The following is a 25964-nucleotide window of genomic DNA, read 5'->3' on the forward strand; positions in this document are numbered from 1 at the left end:
CTTTTCAACTATTTACAAGAGACCAGACCACAATGAGCCCTGAGATTATTAAAATTAGGGTATATTAAAGAAGACATAACAGAAAGATAAAAAATATTTGTAAATTGAAAAACTGGATTTCTGGAAAACAACTAAATCAATGAATAATTTTCTTATGAAAGATATTCAGAACCAATAACGTAGCCAGGAAGGGACAGGAACGAAGATTAAGAGATCAAATGATATTATAAGAATTAACGTTAACAAGAGGGTTAGAATATTAAAATAATGAAATTGGAACTATGTACAGTATTAATTACTAAACGAATGTGATTTCAGCATGGAACGATTAATATTTTGGAAAAGATCACCCATTAAAACTTGCTGGGAGTAAAAAATTGAAATAATAGCAGAATTTTGCAAAATAATTACAATAACTCGTATGTAATCAATTCACATGTAATTACTGCGTAAAATAGTGGAGGTTAATTCCTAATACAGTGAAACCTCTCTTAACGGACATCTCTCAATAGTAGACATCTTCATAAGAGGACAAACTTTCTTATTCTTGTATGCCATAAATATGTGTGGTGTAGTATTATGGCAGAGAACCCTTCCTTTTAGGGACACCTCTCATTTACGGGCAAATAATCGGTTCCACCGATGTCCGTTTTGAGAGGTTTCAATGTAGGCCTATTACTTAGTTTAATAATAATAACAAATGCTCAAATGTGTCAACTTACTTTATTGATCCTACCACTGCGAAGAGCTGATAGTATTATTATTATTAATAATAATAATAATAGCAGTAATATTGAAATAGTTGCGTAACAAAATATACTGTTTTCTTGTTTGAGTTTGTTTAAAAAATTTATTACTATTCTGAGAGCACCCCTCTTTTATTTTGAACACCCCCCAAGTAAAAATTTCTGGCGTACTTACTGTATGCCTCCGATTATTTTGTATTAGTTTTTACTATGGTGATAAACAACAATTTCAGCCTCTAATTACATAATCCTAGTCACATATTTTATGACATTACTCTTTCGAGAGTTGGGGAACGAGCATCACAACGTACGTAGCCTAATTAAAGCTTCCGGTTTGACCAATAAGACGAAGTTTTTTCTGACTTTCGCCTACTATCGGATACTTGAATTTTTTTTATACCTATGATGTGAGACTTTTCGTACTAACTTCCGCTTTATACACCGTCAATTAAACCATTATTCCACGTAATTGAATTGATTACTTTTGGTTACGCAGCAACGAAGTTTCAAACGATATTCTCTGCTGTTTTCGTGGGCTTTGAACTACACTGGAACTTGCGCAATTGGTGTGTACAGTCGTGAAGATTTCTTGAGATACTGCTATTCAGCTTAGTGAACACGTGAGGGATGCACTACGCTTACTCGACTCTGCAGAGGGACCTTTGCCAGGGTGGGTACGGATTCATAAACTATACCACCATCTTGCATGTTGTGGGGATGAAAATAATACTGACGGAATACTTTTAACAGGGAATGGTCGGAGATATGCACCAAGGAAAATTTCATAGCTTTTGGGAATGGATAGATTTCTTTCCTCCAAGCCTACTTTGCTTTGAAAATATAAAATAACGAATCCAATATCGCAATGTTATCTGTCGTATTGCTAATTTACTTTTAAAATGACTACAGAATACTATTTCATTGTATAAGATGCAGTTCAAGACTTATCAAGACACACTCAGTGTACTGATTACCATTCCATTTCTTTCACAGTTTCCTTGATATTCGATTGTAAGTTGGACAAAGAAAGTATGTTTTTGATACTTTGCAGCTTGAGATAGAGAATATTTAATATTCCATAAAAGTCAACAAGACATGAAAGAGAAATACAAATATAGCATCAGTAAAAGACGTATAACGGTCATATATTTTTACTTCGAAAGAGGTATTTCGAAATATGACTTAAGTTCGTACCACATGCTTAACATATTATCTTTCGACAACAAGCGAACTTTCGTATGGAAATGTACAGTTTCATGTTTCGTACTGATATCTTCACACAAAGACTCAAAGAAGCGAGTATTCAATTGTCAAGTAATATTGGAATGTTAGTAATGTCTTCGGCATGAGGTTTGTGATTCGATTCTCGGCAGGAGAGCATGAATCGCACTGCAGCGGTAGCTAACTGATGAGGAGAGACGAAAAATAAAGCAAAGGTTTAATGTAAGTATACTGTATTCTATAGAATGACAAAGACATAAACATTGGTAGTATATTGCAATAATATAAAGAAGATATAAAGATGTTATAAGAAACAAAGCCTTTCTGCATTTCTGTCAATAATATAACAAACTAGAATCCAAGTAGGAAACAATATTATTTAGTTTAAAGTATATATATATATATATATATATATATATATATATATATATATATATATATAATATGTATGTATTAGGGTGATGACTTTTTGATTTTTTTCTCAAAAATTATGTCCTGTAGGACTAATGAATGAACTTTTGTCCATTCATGACTTAAATGACGTTTATCCCATTGAAATATTGAAAAAGGTCACGCACTAACCATTTTGAAATGTTATTTGACCATTTTAACATTATTATAATTATTATTATTATTGATTACTATCTGACCCTTTCTGGATCAATCTGGTGACGAAGTAAGTTTAATAGGTAGCAGAAGTGGAGGTTAAATGGAGATATATCCAGAGTTTATTATTGTAATTGAGCATATAATATTTTATTAGTCTCCACTTTTTATTTTGTGTAATTGTTATTTGCTCTTCTTTAAACAACAAAACTCGATAACAATTTCTTTAATTTGTTACGTTTTTAATATATACGTTAATGCCTTTTCTATTTGAGTTCCTAAGTAGAAGACAACATGTAATTCAAGAAGAGCCTTTTTTTAACACTGAGAAGAACAAGGAAACCTGGTCAAAACCCACTTGAGTTTCAAGCGCCATCAAGAAGAGGCAACGCAGCAATTTATATAGATCCCTTGAGTGAACGGAGTCGCTTACGCCTGAAAAACCACGTCATTGGACGCTTCAGAAAACGCATCGGTATAATTGCTGTGAAACTTCTAACCCTATGGAGGAAAACATTGAACTTCCTGCATGTATCTGATCAAGCCATTTACGCAAAATTACCAAACCTTCTGAAAGACTATGAGCGCTGTAGGAAAAAACCTGTTCATTGAATGAAATGTTTGACGTGACCAAAGTGAAAGGCGAATTGATGTACGAAGAGGATAAGAACCTCTACAAACTGCAAATTGAAAGTAAGGGTCAAGTTGGATATTCCACTGGCAAACCTGCTATTCCAAAGACCATCCATTCATCCAACCGAAGGAAGGCAATGGAAGTAACTGCGTCTACACTTACCAGTCAGCAACACTTATTGTTCCACAAGTAGCACGAACTCATCCGATAACAGCAAAGAGAGCCCTTGGGAAAACGAGAATGCAGCATCAACGAGCAGAAAGAAGCGTGACTCAACAGGCATTTGCAAGACGCCTTGTCACAAGCTTAAAGCTGTCGTCTCAGGAGCAGTAAAAGTCTGCCGCCGGCTTTCTGGTGAGGGCTTGAAATCCCAACCCCATGTCAGTCAGCAATCCACAAGGCTATCTATACGAGAGCTGCTCAAGTGAAGAAACACTTGGTGAGCACGGTTCATCTGGAGAAGTGGGGCACACACTTTGACGGCAAACGCATTGGTGGCTCTGAATATCTGGCCCTGGTCCTCAAGAATGAAGCAGAAAAATTAAGTTGATTGCGCTCAAATTGAAAGATGGAAAAGCTCAAAGAATCGCATAAGGGCTCTAGTGTGTGTTAGAGGAGTCCAACCTGTGGACTTTAATTGCTATGATTGCTGTCGACACAACAAGTATGAATATCGGGTAAAAAAAGCAAATGTTTGAACAGAAAAGTCTCCCGCAACCCAAGTTCATCAGTTGCCAGCACCTTGTGCTGGATTGCCTTCTTCGCGTTGTCATGGACGATGAGCTACATGGGTCGACCAAATCACTAAACATCGAGTACTTCTTTGTATATGATTTGATGAGCAAATATGATAAATTAAAAGTAACCTTCAGCAATGGTAAAACTGAGACTAAGGAACATGAAGCTGGAGAGACGACAAAGTTTTTCTACTACCTCGCTCGTGTCTTCCGCCACTTCACTGAGAACAGTGACATCCATTTCGTGAAGTTTCAACAGATCTCAAACATAGCAATGCACGCTGGAACTCTCGTGACATTCTCGCCCTTCTTGCGTTTCTTCTGATACCTGAAACCCGGAACAGGCTGCGTAAAATCTGTTCATTCATTCCTACTTATGGACTGACCATTGGTTGAGCATTCGATTGTTTCATGCTGCAGATGTTGATGAACTATCTGCAGCTCTGAGTGACTACCCAACAGGTCTCAAATGGTTGAAAACCCACCTGAGAGATGAATCTCCAATTAACATTGCCCGAAGCAACCAATGCTATGAGGTTTCGATCAAAGTTTTGCAAGATTTGTATGACTCCTGCCGCAAGAAGGGCAACCTCCCACTGAGATTCATCCTGTCTACTGACATTATAGTGAATAATTGACTTCCTTGTATGTTTGATGACTCTATATAATATTGTATTTGTGTGATTCTAAAGCTTATGATCAATTTTGTATCTGTCTAAATTGATCCAAAAATTTGCAAAAAAAAAAAAAAGGCTGATTTTAAACAATTCTAAAATCATTTGATGCGTGAGTTTTTTTTATCATACCGTCTTGAAAGTGAGATTTTCTCTAACCTTGAATGAAAGATCATCAAATTACCATACAGAAAAACTAGGTTGCATAAAAGTCATCACCCTAATATGTATATGAGCGGTGACTGAAAAGTTTTGTGCCTAACATAGAAAATGAGAATCTAGAATAGAATAATTATAAGTATTAGAATAATACTACATTTGATATTAATGTGTATCAAGCTCTTGGTTTTAAGTAATTTCTTTTGTCTCTACAGGCTCTTCAAGTGAGTGAGATGGCAAAAGTTGGGGAAATAAAAAAAATCGGGTACAGGTCAGTCATCAAGTATCTTCCATTAAAAGGAATGTTAGCGTTTGAAATCCACCAGAGTATAGTGCTGTTTTTCACTACTGCGCATGCGCAAACTCTTCCGGTTCCTGTTCAGGTTCCGACTACGACTCCTGTTCCGACTCTGGTTCATGTTCCAGTTCTGATTTCTGTTACGATTACGCAACAATAGTGACGGGCAGTGGGTATATTCCCGGTGGGACGGAAAATAAAAAATGGGAATATTCCCGGGTTTTTTTCCCTGGTATATAAATCCCCGGGAAGGAATTTAATTCCATTATTTTACTTTATCTTTCAAATTATAAGAACCATATGACTAATTACTTTATTTTCATTTATTATGATTTACTTCTAGGTTTTAAATAATTTGGAGGTTAAAAAATTTAAAGTTCGTTGACTGTATTTTATATATCTCATAATATGATTTTAAAGTTCCGTTTCCATTTGCACTAAAACGCAGCGAACTACTAATTTACAAATGATGAAAAGGAACAATTTTGTAAAGTAATGTAGCAATTATGTAGAAATAGAGATGAAGTACTATTAACCCCGAACCACCGTTAGTGAAAGATGTCTGTGTCTCCTGTCACCGGCTCGAATTTCTGAAGAAGTACTCGGGACTTCTCTTACATCTGACAGTAGTGTCATTGATACCAGTTCTAGCACACTTTCCCCATCCAACCCCAAACCCGCCACTGTCCATGGTACTTAAACAAAGTTACAGAGCGCAAAGTAGATTGAGTATTGTACCTTGTGCACTTGCTTTTATCACATTTCAAATGATAAAAGCTTACATCTAAAACTACTTACATCTAAAATTACTTACATGTAACTTAACTCTTCTATTCGTTGTATTTCTCTTTCTTGTCTACTCTTAGCATATTGATCATATAACTCTTTTAACTTGGGAATCAAATCTTCTTTCCTTAATTCTATATTATAATGACCCCAAGCTAGAGTATGTATACCATCATTCAATATATATCTCTTATCATCATAAGCACTTAAAGCTAACTTGTTTTCTTCTACCGAGTATACATTATGCTTTTTACTACGAATATGATTTTGTATTCTATATAACTCTTTCTTTTCTAAAACACAGTTCTCATAATCCTCAAATGATATATCTTTTATAACTACACTTTTCTTTATGCCCTTTGCTTTTCTAATCGGTTCATCGTGATCTCCTTTCTTTTTGATAGCATACATTTTTGATTTCAGACCGACAAACTTTTCTATTACAACACCTTTCAATTCATCTTTAAATTTTCCTAATACCTTTTTATTAACTAATTTCAATCCATATTCATTGTTTTCTTTATAATCAAAAGTATCTAAATATTCATACATATCTTTCATATCTTCGTAAAGGTCTTCTGTTTCTATATGTGCTATAACAGAATCAGTATCAGTCATTAACAATTTTACATTGTCTTCATATCTCTTTTTCAAAACATTGTAGTAAAAATCATACAAACATATTTTAGAGATATCTAGCACTGCCATTCCTACATAGATAGGCTTGTTAAATACAATTTTAGTTTTATACATATGAATAGCAGCTAAATTCTCAGAGAATATCGTTCTATCTTTAAAGTTAGGTTTAGCTACTAAATCCTCTAACAAATTTTCATTATGTACTAATCTTACATTTATTTTTTTTCTTATATTTTCCATAGTTTTCCCAAAAACGGCATTATTAGCCAATTTATAAAAATCCTTCTCAAATTCATTCTTTGCTTGTGACCGTATATTAGTATTTAGATCTATATATTTCTTTAACCAGGCTGATTGTTTAAAAGTTATTACCTTATGTATTTTCTTAAGCTTCATTCCTTGTGACAAGTAGAATTTAAGGTTTTGATAGTGTAGTATATAATGCTCTTTATCATATAGGGTTGTCAATAGCTTTGGAAGTTTTTTGTTATTAATATAGTTTTCTGGAGTTAAGGGAAAATCTGAATGTTTATTATGGAGCTCCTTTGGATATTCTAAGTCAACTTCTAAAATATAACCATCTTCAGAATCATCTTTTGTTTCTAGTATTGTTTTCGCTAAGCGTTTCTCATTATACTTATTAACATATATCCATTGAAAACCACCATACGGCATGTGATGATTCATCGCCCAACCCTACTCGTTATTTGCATCCATGTAAGTTATATAAGAGCTTTTTTTCTTCTTGTCAAAGTTATCTAAGTATTTATTATTAGCAACTGCATATCGATTTGAACATTGAGAGATTCCACCTCTTATACCCTTCTCTATAAATAGTAATTTGTCATAGTCAGTTAATAATTCTAGTTTTTGTTTTGTCATCTTTAACATTGCATCCCAGAAAAACCCAGGACCGGTAAGATACCACGCAGGATCCAATTTATATGTTTTAAGAGCTGTATCTCTGAAATTTTCAATAATATCTGTTAGTTGAAGAACATCTGTTTTGTTGTAATGAACAGTAAAGTCATCTAATAACTTCAGATTGAATTCTTTACAAACTCGTACATGAAGGTTATGACGCTCAGGACTCATTTTTTCTCCTGTTAATCTGTTTGTAAATTTGTCTGGAGATAATGGAACAGGCTCCTTTAACTTTTCTTTAGAATCAACATAATCATATGGATAATCACCTTTTGTAGTAACTAGATCAAGCTTATCAATTGGAAAAAACTTTAATGTTTCTCGAAATTGTTCTGGCTTTAAATTCTTTGCTAACTCTGCTAAGCTTTTTAGTAAAAATCTGAATGAATCAATGAATCTTAACTTGATAGATTTATCTTTTCCTTTTGCATCCTTATATCGAATGGTTTTTGAAAATGTAATGTAGTTTTCTTCAGTGTTAGCTATTACATCTATTTTTTCTTTCTCATCTCCACCTCCTAAGCTTTTTATAAATAAATGTGCATCATACCTAGAGAGATTGTGGAAATATACAGGAATAAATCTTGGATTTGTATATTTTAGATTGCAATAAGTATGAGCAGCACCTCTAAATTTACCTGTTAAATGATCATGATCATGCACTTTCGCTTTACATGACTCTCTACTACTTTTAAGCTTTTTATATTCATTCTTACAATCTACTATGACTTCTTCTATCTCTTTTCTCTGCTCTTTTATCTCTGTTATGCTATCATCCTCCTCATCTTCTATTTTGAGATGATGTTCTTCTTCCAAGTGTTTAGCTCCTTTTATTTTCTTCTTTAAATACTCAATTTTAATCTTTAAACCTTCTATTTTCTTTACTAATAAACGTGGTAGATCTTCAAGACTTCCTTCACAAATATGACATATTGTGGCTGATTCATATATTTCTTCTTCCTCTTTAGATAATGGAGTCATAGGTGTATAAGTATCATATATTTTTGCTATTTTGATTGCTTCTTCTGTTAACCTTTTTATAAGCTCTTCTGCTACATTATCCCCTATGTATTCTACTGGCTCATTTATAGGATTCCAAAGTGCTTTTTACATAGTAAATAAAACTATTAGGTTCATGTAGTTGATAAGCATTTGAGTAGGATCTTTCAGGATCAGGCTGACATGTACTTATTCCTCTTAGTAATGATTCTAAGTCTGCTATTATTGTGAATGGTATTCTTAAAGAACGTCTATCATTTACAAATTCTAATATCTTATTCCAGTCTCTAGGCAAAATGATTTTAGCAGCAGAATGTAAACCACAGTATCCTTCGTGTTGTTTTAATAATTCTTCTGATTCAAAATGTTTAGCTAGACATCCCTCACATAAAAATCTCTTATGTCCATCTTTTGTTATTTGACTTCCAACAAGCTTCCATAAATCTTTAATCAAGCAATAATGTGTTTTATCTCTTTTCTTTAGATATAAAAGACGAAAATGATTTTGTTTTCTTTCTTTAGGTATTCTAAGTGGGTATATCTTTTCCTTATCATCTAGGGTAAAGACACTGATAGATATATTAGCTCTATTTTCAAATTTTGGTATATCAGTAATTTGTACAGGAAAGGGAATATCTTTAAAATATTTATCCAGTTCTTGTTCATATTGTCTAGGTACCCTTTGTGGATTTCTATCAGCAGGATGTAATGCTCTTAGAACAGACCATAAGAAACATTTTTGATCTTTGTTTTTAATATTAATGCATGCTTTTCTTCTTTTAATTGTTTCTGGAAGTTCTATATATGATGATCCATTCATTGCTACGTATTTGTTAATTCTTAATTCAAGATAGTTAACAGAATGCAAGAACCAACCTCAACCCTTTCCTTCAAACTCTTCCATCTCTGCTCTAATTTTTCTAGTTGCATTTTTATAATACTCATTTAGATCGGTGAATTGAAGTATAATTTCATTTGATGTTTTAAAATTATGTTCTCGAATCTGCTTATCTTTTATGAAGTTACATGTAAATGACATATTTACCTTAAGTGCATTAAAATATTTAAATCCATTTTTAATCATACTTTTAACTGGGTTGCTAATTGAACGTAGGAATTTAGAAGGATCTTTATATTCACCTGTGTTTTTTTATTTTGAAAGTGTGTAATCTATATTTAAATGCTGTTTCTTCTAATTCTACTTTGATGGGTATACGTGCCGGCTTCGGTTCTTCAATTACTTCTTGTTTAAATGGGAATATATCTCTAATCTGTCTCCTGCTTTGTTCATCGTCATATTGTTTAAGAAGGTCTATCAGCTCTGCTTTTCTTAATCGTTAATATCTTCTGATTCCCCTCTCTTTACATTGGCGTCTTAACTCTACTACAGTAAATTTACTATAATTACTCATCTTATTTATTATATAGAAAATCTTTATTACTCTTCAATTTTTATCTTCGCCGGATTATTTCAGTTCATTTTCATTTGTCCTAATACGACGCTTAACATTGTACACTCCTACCATTGTCTACATATTACGCGTTGTATTAGAACACGGCTTTCATGGGATTAACCCATCAAAGTCACATATACACATATTAAAATTAAATCATTTTTGTAAACTTACTCATCATCATCATCATCATCATCATAATCATCACTACCATGTTTATATTCATCATCACTACTCAAATCAGATGTTTTTTGTCGCATTATTAAGAATTCTTTTTCCTTCAACAGTATTTGCTTCTCTAGTAGTGCTGCTAAGAGTTTAAGATCATGATGAATTAGTTAAAGTCTATCATGTAATAAATCAAATTCTTTCTCCATATTTATTACATAGAAAACCAACCTTAATTATCAGATAATAACTTTTCATATAAACAATCAATTTCTTTAACCAATTCTTCTTCTGATAAGGACATCCAAAACTCATTACCCTTACCTTTACGAATATCTAGTTCTTGCTGCATTAGATTGAATAGCTTAATACTGTTAGGATCTCTAAACTTTTCGTATATTATTACATGATTCGGGTATTTTTCTTCTGCCTCATTAAGAGGTTTATATAGGCTTCTCTTCTGACAACGAATAGCATAATAAGGGAAAGGATCATTAGGTTTGTTCTTCTTATATATGATTAGGCAATTATCTTTTGAAACATCATCTGTATATGGTGCTGCAATTTCCTTTAAGCTCTCGTTTTGAATTCTCAATCTCTCCATTGTTTGATCTATTTCTTCTACTCTTTTTTGCAACTCTTCATTGTCTTGTTGATACTGTCTAAATTCCTGAGTGAAGTAATTAATAATAATTTCATTACATTTAATATAAAAATCTGGTGAAACCCATCTTGCTATATCAAGTATTAACTCTTTCGGAACATATGTTCCTCGTATAATACCTAATTGCCCACCTCTAACAATCTTAAAGTCATCCCCACGAATTCGTTGCAATGACTTTATATAAGAAATTAACTCTTTGGATTGTTTATTTTCTAACCATTTATAAAATTTCTTTCCTCCATCGTGACACAACTTAGTAGCATTGAAGTATCCTGTACTCTTATCTATAATCAACTTGAAATCACCAAAAATACCATACCAATAGTTACCTTTAATCCGTTCATAGCAAATATCGTTTAAACTAAGAGAACTATCCATAGTACTGATACTTATTATATAGAAAATCTTTATTTTTAACTTCATTTTCGTTACCAGCAGATCTTGTTTATTTCTTCCATTTGACTCAACTATGTAAATTGGGTTTTGGTGGTGCAGATCTGGCCCACCTAATTTCTTGTTGTAATATCGCAGGAGATCTTTTGATTTATCTAACCTTGTCTAAGATGAGTTTCTGAAGTTCCCAGAATTTTGTTGTAGTAGCCCAGACTCATTGATGAAGATTGTATCTGGATATGTTTTTGGTAAGGGCGGTAAATTGCCACACTTAACTTCTGAAATTTTTTTCTTACCTGGTCGCCTATTGATGGTAAGGAGTTAAGAGATTGGAACCGTCTTGAAAATTCAAAAGATCTTCTGACTATGTTTAATAAGATTTCCCCATGTGCAAAATCCCACACAGCTATTTTTGGTAGCACCGATCGGAGCTCCCTATCTGTTAAGTATTTTCTCGCATCTAAAGGTACAAATCCATCAGACCTCTTAATCATATGTTATGAGAGTAACGCTTCGTTACCTCTATCTAGCGCTGGAAATATATGTTATGAGAGTAACGTTTCATTACTGTGTAAGATGAATTTTCAAAGTAGCCCGAATTCGGTCCACTTAGTGTGTTATTGTAAATCTTTGATCGCTGTTTGTACCTTTTGGTTCTATATAATACGTTAAATTTAGCCTCCTACAATTATAGGAAGCTAATTTTTCATTGTAGTATTCCAATAATTCTTTAGAATCTTTATTTTTCAGCCAGTTGTCAAACCTCTTACCACCACTCTGACACAGCTTAGTAGCATTGAAGTATCCTGTAACTACCTGCAAGTTTTATCTCATCTCCTATAATTATAGGAAATGAAATTACCAAAACAATAAAAGGAGGTGGTTGTGGATTAACGCGGGTCCCCGTTTCGAGGACTCGTATTTGTTTGTATGTAACTTTGTCGTGGAGCGACCCTTCGTATATGAGGAGTCGCTTATTTTTTTGATAATTTCCACAGCCGGAATACCGACCCTGGAAATATATGTTATGGGGGTATCGTTTCGTTACCCCCTTATCTCATTTAAACCAACCTTTTATGGCTATTATTCCATAAAAGACAAACATTTATATTTACACTACAACATTACTTTTATCTACCCAACTATTATGCGAATCATCAAACCCTAGCCATTTAACATATACTCTATCACCTTTCTTTCTCAACACCTTTTCTACCAAGTATTCATCTTTATGCCTCGTCTTTAATAGTTCTGGTTCGTAAAATCTACCTTGCACATTCTCTTCTTCTAAATCTTTAATTCTATATGTAGGCGGATTGGATGGAATAACTTCACTAATAACAAATACTTCTGTTGACCAATTAGGTGTATATCCTTTCTCAAATAACCCTTTCGACTTACTTATACGAACATGATCACCTAACTTGTATTTGGGCTCAACACGCTTATATTCTTTTTGATACACTTTCTCCAATATTGTTTGCTCATTCTTCTTGTTAACTTCTATAGGCTTTAAACCAATTGTTCTATGTACTCTATTATTATACTCACTAACCAATGTTGGTAATATCTCTATCCATTTATAATTCCCTTGTGTTGTGAACCTTTTCCACATGTTCTGTTTAAGTGTTCGATTAAATCTCTCAACAACAGAAGCTTTCTTACCACTATAGGTTGAGTAGTGATTAATCTTATTTTCCTCCATTAACTTCTTAAACTCTTTATTGTAAAACTCTTTACCTTGATCAGTTTGTAAGTTACTAGGTTTTCTCGTTCTTAATATGGATTCGAATGCTTCTGTAACATTCTTCCCACTCTTATCTTTAACAGGAACAGCAAACGCATATTTCGAGAACACATCTATAATCGTTAGCAAATACTTATAACCTTTATTTAATTTGGAAACACCTTTTAATACTCCGCTATCCATTTCTACAAGATCAGCTTGCCAAAGATCATCGATACCTTTTATAACTACACTTAATCTGTCAAAGTTTTTTCTAGATGGTTTGTGAATTTCTTGTATAATGTCTTCTCTAACACCTTTACCTTCTTCTAGTCAATCAGGCTTTTTAACGAATTGAGTTTTAGTAACACCACATACAGAACAAATACCTTTCTTTAGATATCTTCCATTCTTTGTTTGTTCAATTCTAATAGTATCTTTCTTCGTATCTGTCGATTTCTTACACTTAACACAATACATCCTATTTATTATATAGAAAATCAATAACTGTCGCTGTTTAATATTATGCTATCAACATTCTCACCATCATCATCACTATCTTCATCTTCTCTTTCTACATGCATAAGAAGCAATAGTAATTTACCATCTTTCAGACCAGAATCTTTAGATGGCCTAACTGCTAATAGATCATTTATATTAAAGTGTAATGGAAAAGTTTTAACTAGAGAACCATTTAAATATATATCTATATAATACGTATTGTAAGATGATTCTATATGCATTATCCTACCTTTATAAAGAAATTTGTATGTGGTAGATAGATTATGTATTAAAAAGAACGGAGTTTCAACATCATCTGATATCAATCGACTTGGAAGCTCTATAACATGACTCCGTTTGATGAAGTTAAGCTCTCCTTTTAACATGACAATATCTTTTCTCACAACTGTATTATCTAACTCTGATATCATTTTAACATTACCAAAGATATCCATATTTATTGTATAGCAAACGTCTTTAGGAAAGCTCTCTTTCTATGTACATTACAACAAACAATAATTGTCCTTCTTCCATAGCTGAATTTTTATTTGGTTTAATCGTAATTATATCGTTCTTCTTAAAGTTAAAAGGTATCTCTTTAATCAAAGTATCACCCAAATATATATCTAGAAAGTATTTATCCAAACTTAAGTCCATGTGCATTATTTTCCCATTATAGAGAAATTTGTAACCGTTAGAGAGATTAAATATTCTAAAGATTGGCTCCTTAACGTTTTTAGCTCTTAATCGATATAGTAGAGGCATGGTTTCTTTCTGCATAACCAATTTAGTAGTATCCATCCTAATCTTTTGAAAATCTTCTTTCTTGACGTATGTGTCTTGTAACGTTTCTAATGCATCTTCAAATCGTTTTCTATCGTTCTCTAATTGAGCTTCTATTGACCTAAGTTGACTTACGCTAACAACATCATTTAAATTCTCCAACAATTTTAATTTTTCTTCACTAATATCAACATCACCTTTTCTATCTTTAACATTAGCAAATATATCCATACTCATTTATTATACAGAAAATGCCCATCCTAGTTTTTCAAAACATTTCTTTAACATCTCTATTTGTCTAGGTGAGCGTTTAAAATCAATATCAACATGAACATCATGCTTTTTCAACAGATAGTACAATACACATTTTAGGTTAATAAACAATGCTCTTTCCGGATACAGCTCCCTAAAGACCTCGTGTAAGTTTTCGAACTCATTTATAAGTGTTTCCTCCATATGTTGTAATTTTAATGGTTTTTGATCGGTAAGGTGATAGTGTATTAAATAGACATCATCATAATATTTTGTGTATCTGTTTTTCTTTAGTACTTCTAGAACATCTTTTGTTGATATTAAATCTCTTGGTATATCTCTAAGTTCATCATTTAACACCTTGTGCACCTCTTCGGGAATAATTCTATCCTGTAAAGCTTGCAAACGAGATAACTGTAACTTAAATCTTTTTACAGTATCATACCATGGTTTTCTTACGCAAGCAGCTTTCGTTTCTTCACAAGTACTGTAAACCCAACCACTCTCTACAGAACAATCGTCACAAATGTATCTACTCATACCTTTTGTTAATGACTTACTACCACAATTACTGCACTCTAATGGTCTAGAGCTATAATTTGACAACAACTCCTTTACGGTAATTATTGGACGTAACTTTTCCAACTCTTCTTCCGTGTACAAAAATTTTGGTATTAGCATTTTCCATAAATCAATAACATTGTATACGTTGTTTTTATCTTTTAAGTCTATCTCGCTAACATCCTGAAAATACTGATAAAAATTACATCTATCTAGTGCATCTAGTTCATCCTCATGCTTCTCAAAATAATCTAAAAATCTATTGTGTATAGCTTCCATATTTATCTTAAAGCAAAACTTTTATGGATATCCTTATCTCGTAAAGACGTTGCCACAATTTTAGAGTATACAGATACAAAACAAGCACTGACTAAACACATAGACGAAGATGATAAAACACAACTGTCACATATAAAGGGGGTTGTACAGGAAACGCTACCTGTTAATTCACAGCCTCATTAAATCTTCATCAACGAATCTGGTCTGTATTCCTTAGTGTTATCATCAAAGAAGCCCAAAGCCAAAGAGTTTAAGAGATGGATAAAACTTTTATGGATACAAACCATAAAAGCGCTTAATCATTTTTAATCATATACATAACGTCGCTAAAAGAATACCCTTGATTTAGAAGATTTAAAACCTTAACACAAAGATGACCACATATAACTGAGTTAAAGTCTTGTATTCGTTCGTCATTGTAAAGTAAGTTTTCGGTACCAAGATATTGTACTAGTTGTTTAGGAGGAACACCACCATAAGAATCGAACACGTACTTTATGATGTTATCTTTCCAATAGCATATCCAATGAGTACCAATGTTTTCTGATTTATCAAGGTTAACTACACCACACTCATTTACATAAGGTTTTTGTGGAAGTTCATCACTCATAAATACACCTCTAAATCGTTTTATCTTTAATTCTTTAGCCAACCTCTCTATATCGAAGTTGGTCAATGGTTTTAGTTTTTTGACTTCTTTGGTTTACCCGCTCCCTGCTTTTCTTCCATAGCCATATTGTGTCTTTTTTGTTCTTCAAGTTCTTGTTTATTCTTCTTAGCATCCAGTACAGTTTTAGTAATCGCTGCTGCACCACCTGCTAATGAGCCAACTGCTCCTAAAGCTGCTAAAATGGCTGGAATTGTAAAGATAAAACCACCCATATGCTCTTTCTTAATCTTTTTCATTTGTGCAGTAGTTAAAGTTAAATTCATTCCTTTACCTTCTTTAATTTTCTTAGATTTATCGTTAAGTTGTTTCTTTGTTAATACATGATCAATATTTAAATCCTTTAGTTCGTTATAAGGAACACTAAACATACAATCTTTAATGGAGCACATCTTCTCTATTTATTTAAGAGAAAATCTTAGTTTGCAAAAGTACAGTTGTTGTTGCTCCACCAAAATCAATTAAGGAATTATTCTCATCTGTTATCCTTATCTCAAAATTGTCAACCTTGTCTTTGAATATAGGGAAAAATAATGGATAAGTAGGCTCGTAAATAATACTATGTTTGAACTCAGCATCTGTTTTAAATGATGCAATAATTCCTGTTTCTCTATGTGTGTATTCTGTATCTTTAACAAACATGCCATCTGCTATATTACAGTGAACATTTATAGTATCAAAGGGATGAAACTTTGGCAACTTACTTCCAATATGTGTTTTGTTCTTTTCTAAAACTTCAAAAACATTAAACCTAAGGACAGTGCCTATACTCCCAATTGTAACATCATTACTATCAGTTTCAATTTTAACTCTATTTCTTAAATGATCTTCTGATAATGTTATGTTGATGGATTGAGATTTTAAATATTCATTAAGACTGTTTAACCTGTATTGCCCTTCTGGTATAAAAACTTCTCTATCACCATATGAGAAACTGTTTTTTTCTGTTGTTATATTTGGAGTTAGATATGTACTGTAAAACCCAACTAGTCCTATACTTAAATAGTTGCTCCTGTTGTCTAATTCGTAATGGAGTTTCTTCTTTAAAACAGAAGTATCACTCGTTAGCTTAAATACCTTAGCCATTTATTATATAATAAATGAATGAGTTTGATTTACCTAGAGATATCCCAAAAGAGAAAGTAACCAAGTTAATAGAAGATGTCATTCAAAAGTTAGAATATAGTTTAAGGAAGAAAAAGAGAAAACTACGAATTGTTAAATATGCGTACTACACTTTGATCACGTTGTCGGTTATACTTTCTGCAACAACTGGGTTTATTAATATTTTTATACCTGTAACAATTTACTCGATATTAACAACGTCTCTTGCAACTGGAAGTGCTATAATAACAGGTTTGTCTTCTAAGTTAAACATAAGCAAAAGAAAAGACGAATATAAAACCATTGTCACTTGTATTAACTCATTTAAAGAACAGTTAGAGATGATAATAACACTAAATGGTGAAATGGATAGCGAATATATAAAAGACACGTTGCTTAAGATCAGAGAACAACTTAAAGATATAAGATCATAAAATTTGCTCCGCTGTATTCGGAGGTCCAAAAAGTCCAAGACTTCAACGTGTATATTTTTGGTAGTACCAATCGGAGCTCCCTATCTGTTAAGTATTTTCTCGCATCTAAAGGTACAAATCCAGCAGACTTCTTAATCTCAAGCACATACTACAAGAAGACACTTGCTACTATAGACGATGAAGACAAACAAAACTTTACTAATATGGACAAGGGGGAGTTTTACTCCCCCTTACAGAACGCTCATCCTCAAACAGTTTTTATCAACCACTTAAAACAGACTAATACAAAAGCCAAGGGGACTACAGCGTAGCCTCCCCGGTAGGTTTACATCATAAAGAAGACAAAGTTACATACAAACAAATCAAGGTCCCGTTTTCCAGGACATTGTCAAGTGTACATCCTCATACAATCTTCATCAATGAGTCTGGTCTGTACTCTTTAGTGTTGGAAGCTATAATTAAACTTCAACACACTAACGAAAATAAACCACTTGAGCCTAAACAACCATACGACAACCAGTTATCATATGAGTGTGTTTAAATTTCAAGACCAAGAGCTTCTAACTGTGATCGATGTTAGCGGAGCAATATGGTTCAAAGGTAAGGACGTTGGGGAAATTCTTGGATATCAAAACCCACAAAAAGCAATCAGAGATCACGTAAAAACAAAATATCAACGGGTATATAGAGATTTTAAGGGTGAGCAAAACGCTCACCCCCTTTCAAACATACAACCTCATACAATTTTCATTAACGAGCCCGGTCTATACTCATTCTTAACAAGCTCCAAAAAGTCTAAAGCAGAACCGTTTGCAACAATTTTAGAGTACAAAGACACCAAGAAGGAAGCCCAGGCTCATTGATGAAGATTGTATCTGGATGTGTTTTTGGTAATTACGCTAGTCATCTAGTGGTGATTTATAGTTAGTGATATTATAGCCCTTTTCTTTAAATTCTGGCAATCTTTTTTGTATCCAATCATGAAGTTTTATATGGGATATGGAACAAAAGTTCTCATTATAATATGCAGGAATTTCACATACAACACACTTATTATTAATATTTCCTTCATTAGTTAAGTCATAACAAGATGTAGACTTCTCCTTCTAGAAAGATGTGGCGGGAAACCAACACATATTATATCTTTAAACAAAATAACTTGTGGTGCTGGTATTGTTAAACCTATGGGGTTATACGCTGGATCTACAAACTTACATTCCGATAATGTAGCAGGTCTTAGAATCATAAATGGTGTATCTGCATCCTTAAAGAAATGATACATTATTTTTATAAAGTCATGCTCTAACATTTTATTCTGTATTTCAGCCAATCGTTCTTTTGATAAAAGTGAGCAATTTAACAACGCTCCAGAATAGTTTAAACCATGTTCAATTTCTTCTCCCTTTGCTCTATAGCATCTTTTACACTCATCATGTCTTGTATTTCCATTTCGAGCAAATTCTTGGTATTGCTTTAATTCTCCACAAATTATGCACTTTTTCATGATTTATGAAATATAAAATATCCAAAATAATTAATTCTTTTTTTGTTATAATTACATTGATTTCCGCGATTTGATTCTAAATGTGATAAAAGCAAGTGCACAAGGTACAATACTCAATCTACTTTGCGCTCTGTAACTTTGTTTAAGTACCATGGACAGTGGCGGGTTTGGGGTTGGATGGGGAAAGTGTGCTAGAACTGGTATCAATGACACTACTTCTGACCTTACGCATGAAATTTCGAGAAATAGGTAGGAAGAAAGGTCATGTGTGGCAATGTTAAGTTCAATATTATAAAGATAAGTCAGTGTCTTGGAAGTATTGAGAACATAAATATGTATGTGCAAATGTTGATAAAATTATGAGACATGTGCCTTCTAGCAGTTACCCAATCTAAATTGTTCACAACATTTAAAAAAAATAATAATTATATATGTTTATAAGATTAGTAGTAGAGTCAAGTTTAGAAAATCCAGTTCATATAAATTTAAACTGTTTAGCCGTTTAAAAGTATGTTGATTTATTATACCATTTTTCACATATTTACTTGCATTAGAACCAGGCGTAAAAGTGGATTTCAAAAGGTAGGGGGACGCTTGACGCCGTGCTTATCTTTCCCCATTGTAATTTCTTTAGAAAGTGGGGGCACGCCACATATATTTTCCAGAATTGGAGGGACAACGTCCCCCCGCGTTCCCCCGCACTTTTACCTCTGATTAGAACATATAAATAAATAAATGTTTATGCGTACTCTCTAAATATAATGAAAATATCAATAAAATAACATTATACCCTTTAGAATATACATTTTAAAGACTCCTCTAGGGACAAGAGTAATAATATACTGTGATATAAAAACGAATTTAATTTTGAAATCTTGATATAATAATATAATGCAATTTTCTTTGTGATTGTACATAAATTTCCGGAAAATTCCCATTTTGGGGAATATTCCCAGGGAACATTCCCGAAAAATATCTTTCCGGGAATTTACCCATCACTACGCAACAACTATGATCATAGCAGAAAGGCTGTAGCCTTTTACGACCATTTTTCAACCACAATAAAAGTTCACGCAACATCTAATTAGGGCTACAACATAGACATAACAGAAATTATACCCAGTATAGAAAGATTATAACCACATGTAGAAATGCAAAAATTACACAGACTACAAAGGCTATGGCATATTTCGCAAGGCCTAGAGAGGGCTATAAACACACATTCCAACTTCTAGAAATTACATTCAGTCTACAAAGGCTATGATCACATGCAGAAATGCAGAAATTACACACAATTTAGAAAGGCCGATGTTTCTGTAGCCTTTTAGACCACTATTTTTATTCCCTCGTTTACTCGTTTTACTCGTTTTTAGTGTGGGAGCCGCGGTGGCTCAGTGGTATAGCGTTCAACTCTGGTGCTTGGGATCCCGGGGTCGATCCCAGTCCCCGCCAAGAGAACAATGTGGTGGACATACACCGTGTGCGTGGATTTTCTCGGGGTTCTCCTGTTTCCTCCCACTTCCTTCTTTCCACCATTTCATTCATTACTTATCATCACCGTCTTGTTTAGCCTAACCGGCATAACCGCGGGACGTAAAACTCAAAGATTTCATTTCATTTTTGTTTTTGCTGTGAAAAAAGAACCCATGTTAAAGCAAAGATTAAAAAAGAACGCGGTGGCTCAGTTATTCTGTCCCAGCTTGCGTGTGGTCGCCTTTAGCCTAGACAGTATAACATTCCAACTCTCTCTCTCTCTCTTTCACACACACACACACACACACACACATAAACACACTTGTTTTACGGAGAACTTTGTAGCGCATGCGCAGATCCAATTTCTCTTCCAATTTACTAGGAATAACACGCATGCGCAGACACATTCCAGTTCCGGTTCTTGTTCCAATTCCGACTTCGGGTCCAGTGCCAGTTCCGATTTCGATTGAATGCAGCAGCAAGAGACTACGCAATGAGTAGCCTTTTACGACCATTTTTTAATTATTATAAAGTTTTAAGAATTGTTAACCATACCGGTGACGTTTTTCTGCATTTCGGGGTCTCTCGAGCGTGATGTCTCATTCATTCACTATAAATATGCAAAATAATATGCAATCCAAAACATTCAGGTCCGGTGCGGGTTTGCAGTTAATTTTAACCATGGCTCACCCGCGATATAATTTTGGACATTACACGTTATTCTAGGTTAAAGCGACATCTAAAACATATTTTTTAATAGTTTTTCTCGAAGAATTTCATAGGTAAAGAGGAGATCAAAATATTGAATCGAATGTTTCGAAACTTGGAAATGATGGGGGTGAGCTGTTACAGTTTTCAGACGATGCCTTCGTATACATATATTTAAGTTTGGCCAACATCGATAGAGCCAATCTTAAGAAATAACTCACAATACTTTTTCGATTTTACGTCATTGCCCACGAACAAATCAGATTGAGAATAAGAATCCGAGTTGAAACGTGAGGGATTAATGTCTCCTAGGGGTACCTACATTGCCACCCACTTGTCTTCTCAAGATTGATCCGGGGCTATTTTATCATACTTATCCATTTATACCCTTTCTTCACCAAGGTGCGAGCGACTTTTAAATTTGGATTAGTTTCAGCAAGATTAAAAATAAAAAATATTAAATCATAGTATGACTTCAAGCCTTAGGAGTTCAAACATAGAAATGCAATATAAACCCTATTTGTTAAATCTTTAGGAGACTGACCCAGGTTTAAACGTAAAGTCTCCGATACGCCACCAATTTTCATTTGAGAGCAGATGGTTTGAAACTCTTTCAATCCAACACTTTTTTTTTCGGAAATATGCCATTTTGAAATATTAAAATTCTCAGAATAGTTTCACAGAAAACAATTCAGACACCGGACGCACAAATAAAAGATAAACGAAAGCAGGATCATGAATCTAAAGCATTATATATCAGAGGCTACAACTAGTTGAATAAAGAGGACAAACATTATACAAATCTTTCCGAGTCGAATATTATGGACTTCAAGTTAATCATGAAAAGAGTGTGCCTCGTGTCTACCAGTTTCGAACTTCAAAGGATATTTTAGAGTAGTTTTATGACTAAAGGAGAAAGTGAGTTCTATATATTTGATGGAGTCGCATCTATTATATGAAAAAAGGCTGAAGTAAAAACCATTACATCAATTTCCATCAAAAGTACAGGCTTTACTTAACTCTTCGTTGCTTCTTAGGTTCAACGTTACTATTTAAAAGTTTTGATAGAATCTTAATATTGATGTCTCTTAAAACAAATGCCGACGTATGGAACGTTAACGAAGCCTTACAGAAGTGTTGAACGAAACATTACCAAGGCGATCTTCGTTATTTTGTGTCCCCTGTCATTCGTTGATCACCCTTTGTGGATTGAATTTTTTAAAGCAAAGTCGTCCTTTGTATGCTCTCCCATCAAGATATCAGCTGGCGACGAGTTACTTGGATGCTCAATAGAGTGAAATGAATGGGAAGTTAAAATAAAGTTAGGAGAATCAAGAAATCTACATTTATAGTGTGACGGTTGGAGTAACTTGAGAAATGAATCTATCATTTATTTCGTCAAACCCTGAACCAGTTTTCGTTGATTTCACGTTGCCGAAAGAAAATAAACATGATGCACATTACTTGTCTGAAGATATTATGAATGTTGTGCAAAAAAAAATAACCCTGAAAAATTTTTAGTAATCATAGAAGACAACGCGTCCAACATGAGAGCAGCTTTTAAATTAGTAAAACAGAAGTATCTTAATATAGTATTTGTGAGTTGTTTGCTCATCTCCATTTGCTTCGTTCTGATATCAACGGATGTCCATTGGTAAGGACATTATTGCAAAGTGTAACTGATGTTCTTAAAACAAACATAGACATCATTTGCAAGCACTATTTAAACAAATCTCAAGGGAGAAAAGGGTTACAATTTCGTTAAAGTTGCTTGGTAAAACAAGATAGGGAAGCCATTTACACTGCCTCCAAAGTTTGCTTGTCAACAAAAGGTTTAAATGAGTAGGGTAAGCAGCACCCCAAATTAATATACCATATATAAGTATACTATTTACAAGAGCATAATATACAGTACGTAATATTTTTATGCTTACAATGTATCGTAATTGAACACATTTATATAATAATTTCCATATAGAAGTATCATAAGTTTGACAAACAGGCACTCTTCCCAGTTAAATAGGTATAAGGACAAAAATAGCGCATGGACAAAAACCGCGCAAGCACAAAAACAACTCATAAACAAAAACCGCGCAAGGACAAAAACAGCACATGCAAATGCCGTGTGAGCGAAAACAGCCCATGGACAAAAACCATTTTAAACTAAGCTCGCTCGGCTCGAGCTTATTCTTTTCCACTGGGCTCGTACTCACATACCTCAACCATAAACTGGGCGGGCACAAACGAGCAGAGATCTAGACGGGTCGGCCATACCTCACTGAGAAAAACTAAGTCTGATAAGTCAAGTCAATCCTTCAATATGCAATGGAAAATGAGAAATGTGTCGTCATAATATTGCAACGTATATTTGTCCTCGGATAGAAAAATCGTGTGAAAGGTTACCCAAGCTTTGTTTTCTATATCCCTATTCTGTCTGTCTATTTGTTATCTGTGCTTGCTCTGTCCAGCTACGTTTATTATACAATAATACAGCTCATTGACGTAAAAGTCTTATACTACACTCAGTAGTGCTTTACGAGTAACAGAGAAGATAAGTAAAACTGCTAACAAACTATATGTAATACTAATACTATAACAACTACTGCTAATACTACTATTAATATTACGATTAAGAATGCTAGTGCTAATTCCACTATTGCTGCCGCTGCTACTAATATTACTACTAGCACTACTGCTACTGCTGATTACAATATTAATACGACAGCAAATACCACTACTCTATTACTAGTAATACGAAAACAAAACTATGAAAATGAAATCTTTGAGGTTTACGTCCCACAATTATGCCGGCTAGGCTAAAGAAGACGGTGATGATGAGAAATAAATAAAATGGTGGAATAAATAAAGAGGGAGGAAACGGGAGAACGCCGAAAAGAGCCTCCACGCGGTGTTTGTCCACCACAAAGTTCACTTGGCGAGAGCTGGGATCGAACCAGGGACCCCATGCACCAGAGGTGAACGCTCAACCAGTGAGCAACCGTTCCAGGAACGCCTAATCAATTCGGCGCAATTTTTCCATAGTATGAACAAGTAGTGCGTTTATTTCTGCGTAATTTACTCAGTGAATATATATATCTTTCGTTTACTTATGTTCCAATTGCTTATTCTAGGTTGCTGCAAAAAAAATATGTATAACTGCAGAATTATTATCACTAACTTGCCACAGGCAATTGAAATTTTCACAAGGAACAAATAAAAATGTCTTCCAAGAAAATAGAAATCACATAATAATAATAATAATATAACCCTCAGTTACTGCCCTGAGGAATTTATCTAATAAATGGGAAAGTATCTACCCTGGACTCAACAAGGCACCATCCCAGCATTTGCCTTAAGTAAGACCAAGGATAATCAGGGAAAAAAGCATCACTTAAGACGACAAAAAATGACATTTCATTGCGAAGTTGTGCAGAAATTTTATATATCGAATTCTAACTATTTGTTTCTGCCTTAAATAAATATGCAAAATGAAATTTCCGTAGGTATAAATTACTAGAAAGGCATATTGTTTTCCTTCTCCTGTCATTTTATTTCGAGTCTCGTAGTTAGTTAATTAGATATTATGTAGGTGCGTCAGCAAAATGTAAAAATATGTACAGTAGACGGAAAATATGTAACAGACTTCAAAATATGTAAAAATATGTAACGTGATTTTGATTTATATGGCTCCTCACATCGTAATTTTCCAGCATTTCTGATTTTCACGAACGTAGATACAAAGAAAAAGCGTAAGAACAAAAATCCTTTGCTTAGTTATAAGCTATCTTTAATACTCGTGAATCTGTTTTACTTCAAAATGAAATTCGGTCCTCATCTAGAGTACGTTTGTTTTTGCTTTGCAAGCTTCCCGCCTAAAGGATGGATCTGTCTGCAATGCCTTGTTCCCACGTCAGGGTTGAGTTGCAAGTTACAATACGCAAGGAAACAGCAAAACACCACTCCGCTCACAAATCACGGTAACACATTTCTCCGCTTGTGGCAACTAAGCATTCCAAATACACATGGCCGGATTAACCTATATGGAGGCCCGGGACTCGAAAACATATGTGACCCTTGCTGACGTCGCCTATTAGATACATTTGTGTGAAAGTACAGTAGGAAATTTAAGGGAGTGTGTTTCACATTTGTGGTCATATTTTATCTTCTGATGATGATTGTATATTGTATAATTCTTGATCTGATGATAATTGTATCTTGATCAGGGTGGAGGCTTGGGGCTACAGCCCCTCTAAGACCCCATTAATCATACCTGCAAATAGGCACCAAATAGCAATGACTTCATTTGACATGCTGGCTGACAACTAACGTCACCTACACGACAAAAGCAATAAGACGTCTACTGGATAAAATATTCACGTGAGTGCTAGGAGGAAATACTTTATAAGCCAATCAAATGCATTGACAGGAAGTGTATCAAACGTACTCTAAACTCCTTCTGCCATTGTCCTACCTTTGAACATCTGTGCATATTATGGTAATGTGCTGTTTTTGTGCACGCTGTAATTGCATGCGCGGTTTATGTTCCTGCGCTGTTTTTGTCCACGCGGTATTTGCATGCGCGGTTTTTCTTCAAGCAGTATTTGCATGCGCGTCTTTTGTCCACCGCTGTTATTGTTTGCGCGGTATTGACCTAGAACCTTCTTTCTTCCTACAAGGAGCAGCGGCTCCGATTCCTGTATAATTTTATGACGGGAGGGTTCAAATATTGTGTGTCGTTCTCAGATATCCAAGCAAATATACTTAGATTTTGAGGGATCCTTTACCTTTTCTAAATAGGTCGCTGATTTCGGGACTCCACAAAGTCAACTTTTTGATTGAGGTCCCCAAATAACATCGTGCGTCAAAGCCC

Source organism: Thermobia domestica, chromosome 13, assembly GCF_964235325.1.
Source record: "Thermobia domestica chromosome 13, izTheDome1.hap1.1, whole genome shotgun sequence".
Taxonomy (NCBI): domain Eukaryota; kingdom Metazoa; phylum Arthropoda; class Insecta; order Zygentoma; family Lepismatidae; genus Thermobia; species Thermobia domestica.